Source organism: Nematolebias whitei, chromosome 19 (genome assembly GCF_014905685.2).
Source record: "Nematolebias whitei isolate Nwh7 chromosome 19, NemWhi1, whole genome shotgun sequence".
NCBI classification, from domain to species: domain Eukaryota; kingdom Metazoa; phylum Chordata; class Actinopteri; order Cyprinodontiformes; family Rivulidae; genus Nematolebias; species Nematolebias whitei.
The window spans coordinates 39,768,657-39,772,860 of NC_056516.1; the positions used below are offsets into that span (position 1 = coordinate 39,768,657).

The following is a 4,204-nucleotide window of genomic DNA, read 5'->3' on the forward strand; positions in this document are numbered from 1 at the left end:
AGTTTTAATATTTTATTAAAAAGTTTTATTTCAGGTCAGTCCTGCAGCGCAGCAGCAGATCAAACATCCTCTGACCTTTAATCAGTGAATTAACAGGAACTTCTTTCAGTCTAAAGATTCTTTAGTTGGAGAAAATGAAGAAGCAGAGAACGATCAGCTGCAGCCACGTCTCATCCAGCTTCAGGACCCAGCAGAACCCGGACCCAGCAGGAGGTCCATCAGTCGGCCTGGACTTCTTCCTGCAGAGACATTTTAATGAGCAAACTGAGGCGCAGAAGGTCCAGTCAGTGGCTCCTGGAGTCCATGTCAGGGGTTTACCTAAAACCCTGCCAGGTGGACCCCCAGCAGGGCCTCAAACGGCCCCTCGGTTCTGTAGCAGACTGTGTAGGAAAGGCCAGAACCACAGCAGGTTCGACCTCGCTGGAACCGTCTGCACGCAGCTTTGATGGGAACGATGGGAACAATGGGAAATTACCGTCTCAACTTCAGCTTCTCCTCAGCTGCTGCCGCTCCGTCGTCATGGAAACTGAGGAGACAAAAAATAATTTTAAATCCAAGATTTCACTCAGAACCTCACAGAACCAAAAATCTGTTAGTGGATCAGGTTGAGACCAGGACGAGTGGACTCTGGTCTCACATGGCACGGGTTCTTGTTGGGGGGTTACCTAAAACCCTGCCAGGTGGACCCCCAGCAGGGCCTCAAACTGCCCCTCGGTTCTGTAGCAGACTGTGCAGGAAAGGACAGAACCACAGCAGGTTCGGCCTCGCTGGAACCGTCTGCAGTTCACAAAAAACCAAACGATCAGTTGATCAATAAATCAATGAGTTACCTGCGGCGCCATCTTTAGCTGGAGAAAACACGCTGATGGTCGTTTCCGGTGGAAAATAAGAGGCTTTAAACAACTTTCACTCAACAAAACCCGCACACATTAACCAAGTTCTTTCTCTGAAGGAAACCTGGGAGGTGTTAACTTCTGATAACTTATCAATAATGTAGGATGGCAGCAGATTAACCTACACACCGCCATAACAGTTACCATCCGCCCAGCCGGGAGTGCCAGATAGGAAATGACGAAGTTTCGTACATCCGGGTGTAGGTGAAGGGACTGGGCATGCGCACAGGAAAAAATGGGGGTCGCGCGCCTGTAGAGCACACGGTGTGGTTGGTCCGGATAATACGATAATTTGTGGGTGTTCATGTAAATAAAAGTTGTGGTATTTTATAAACGGAACTGTTGTTTTTCAAAACCTATTTATCGTTTAACTGGCAACACATATCCAACCGAAGCACCGTCTGACGCGGCAGCAGCGCCCCCTGCTGGACGGAGTGGCAACTGCAACAAAATCAAACAACGTTCAACTGGACCGAACTTACCACACCACTTTATCTATAGAGCACTTAAAACAGCTACAAGACCAACCAAAGTGCTGTACAGACAGAACAACAGGCAACACACAAAGCAAAACACAAAATGAGGTAAATCAGAATATAGACATAAAAACGATGCAGATAATGACGACAAACCAGTGTGGACGACAAACCAGTGTGGACTGGAATTCAATTCAGTTCAGTTTATTTATAAAGGGCCAAGTCACAACAGAGGCCGAAAGTTTGTCGATTCCTGTAAACATCTGGGTTTCTTGGTCGACTCGCTTCTCTCTTTTAAACTTCACGTGGAAAACCTAGTAAGAAAACATCCTGATGCATGCTCAATAAAAAGTTAAATCTGGTCCTCTGGACATTCAAAAAAAAAAAAAAAAACAACAAAAAAATCTAGAAACGTTTCATCTCTCATCCTGAGGACTTCCTCAGTCTGAGGTACTGTATTCAGCTCAGTCTCTTAAATAGCACCTTCTCAGAGTGGATCAACCAGTTTGCTGCTGACAACCAGAACCAGCTGATCACATGATCAAGAAGGACCATCAGCCTAACAATGGATCATTAGCACCTGATGGCTGTTTACTGTTCACAGAGGGCTGAGTGATACTAGCAATCACAGCATTGTAAGAGGGGGACAGTTGAACCTGGAGGCTCCGCCCCTGTTTAATGATGGACGGTTTCTTTTCACAAAGATGGCCTCCTTTACTCCTCTCTCAAACCATCGTTCCTCTCTGTCCAGGATGTGAACATCTTCATCCCTGAAAGAGTGACCTCTGGCCTGGAGATGAGTGTACAGGTAGACTAGTAAGGAAACAACAAAGTCCACGCTCAATAATCCAGGTATACAATCCAACACTTGCATCTCTGCTTTTTGCAGATGATGTGGTCTTATTGGCTTCATCAGATCGTGATCTACAGCTTTTGCTGGAGCGGTTCGCAGCCGAGTGCGACGCGGCCAGGATGAAGATCAGTTCCTACAAATCCGAGGCCATGGTCTTGAGCCGGAAAAGGGTAGAGTGCCCTCTCCAGGTCAGGGAGGAGGTCCTACCTCAAGTGGAGGAGTTCAAGTATCTCGGGGTCTTGTTCACGAATGAGAGAAAAATGGAGCGTGAGATCGATAGGCGGATAGGTGCAGCGTCTTCAGTGAAGCGGGTGCTGTACCGGTCCATCGTGGTGAAGAGAGAGCTGAGTCAAAAGGCGAAGCTCTCAATTTACCGATCGATCTACGTTCCCACCCTCATCTATGGTCACGAGCTTTGGGTTGTGACCGAAAGAACAAGATCTCAGATACAAGCGGCCAAAATGAGTTTTCTCCGCAGGGTGTCTGGGCTCTCCCTTAGAGACAGGGTGAGAAGCTCGATCATCCGGGAGGGACTCAGAGTAGAGCCGCTGCTCCTCCACGTCAAGAGGAGCCAGTTGAGGTGGCTCTGGCATCTGGTTAGGATGCCTCCTGGACGCCTCCCTGGTGAGGTGTTCTGGACACGTCCTACCGGAAGGAGGCCCAGAGGAAGACCCAGGACACGCTGGAGGGACTATGTTTCTCTGGCCTGGGAACGCCTCGGGATTCCCCCGGAGGAGCTGGACCAAGTGGCTGGGGAGAGGGAAGTCTGGGCCTCCCTACTTAGGCTGCTACCCCCACGACCCGACCCCGGATAAGAGGAAGAAGATGTATTATTATTATTATTATTATTATTATTATTATTATTATTATTATTATTATTATTATTATTATTATTATTATTAGATGCAGCTGGGCTCCAGAACCAACCTCCTTCTGAGGAGCTGGACCTTGTTCCACTCTGGAGATGTTCAGGGTGAGAGAAACTGAACCTTTGTAAACGTTTAGAGACATTTTGGACACTCTGTCTCCGGGACAGACAGAGACAGATTGGGACACCAGGAGTATTTTTGTTCCCAGCAGAACCAGCAGGCAGAGCAGAGTTCAGAACTTCTGACTGCACGAGGTGCGCATGTGAGTCCTGCCTGTCGGTCAGCTGACCTCCATCACACATCATGACCACCAGGAGCCCAGCAGAACCAGAACAGAACTTGTTTGCTGTAACATCCTGTTATAAAGGATGAAGACACCACAGAGGTCCAAACGGGCCACTCTGACCAGAACCACTGAGGTCTGGTTCAGACTTTGGGTTTTAATAATCCTCTCCAGCTGATCCTTGAGTTCTGACCCGACCTGAAGAGGACCCAGAAGTCCTGCTGCTCATTAGAGTAAAACAGCTCCGACCAGTTGGACCAACAGAACCATGAGAGACATTTACTTCAGCTCTAAAACTGGACCGAACCAGAACCGGTCAGCTGCACCGACCCAACAAACAAAGAGGACAAATATTAGATTTTTATTTATTAACTCTTTAGTGGCTGAAACTCAACAAATGAATCATCAGAACCAAAGTTTGTGTAAAACCTGACCCGGTACGCTGGTTTGGATTTCCAGTACAGGTCCAGCAGGTCTTCATGTGCACCAACCGGATCAGAAAATGTCAGAGGGCAGAACCGCCTGCAGGTTTATTTATCTCATGCTGCTGTGTTGAGTCGTGCTCATCTCTCACTCAGACTCATGTTCGTGCTGCTGTTTGTACCGTTACTGTTTAATGTGTTTTTACTTCATGTCTTAGATCTTATTACTGCTTCTTTACATTTTTACTTCATGTCTTAGATCTTATTACTGCTTCTTTACATTTTATACTTCATGTCTTAGATCTTATTACTGCTTCTTTACATTTTTACTTCATGTCTTAGATCTTATTACTGCTTCTTTACATTTTTACTTCATGTCTTAGATCTTATTACTGCTTCTTTACATTT

General features: G+C 46.7%; 1 long non-coding RNA gene and 2 other non-coding genes across 3 annotated transcripts; all 3 read right to left on the reverse strand.

Annotated features, from left to right (window-relative positions):
* Positions 1–27: 27 nt before the first annotated feature.
* LOC119425652 lies at positions 28–1,059 on the reverse strand. Its single transcript, XR_005187574.1, has 3 exons — positions 831–1,059; positions 476–526; positions 28–239 (listed from the first exon to the last, which is right to left on the reverse strand). It is a non-coding gene; the product is annotated as an uncharacterized LOC119425652 (long non-coding RNA).
* LOC119426197 lies at positions 302–436 on the reverse strand. The gene has a single exon (XR_005187601.1). It is a non-coding gene; the product is annotated as a small nucleolar RNA SNORA9 (small nucleolar RNA).
* On the reverse strand, positions 649–783 carry LOC119426198. The gene has a single exon (XR_005187602.1). It is a non-coding gene; the product is annotated as a small nucleolar RNA SNORA9 (small nucleolar RNA).
* Positions 1,060–4,204: the final 3,145 nt, after the last annotated feature.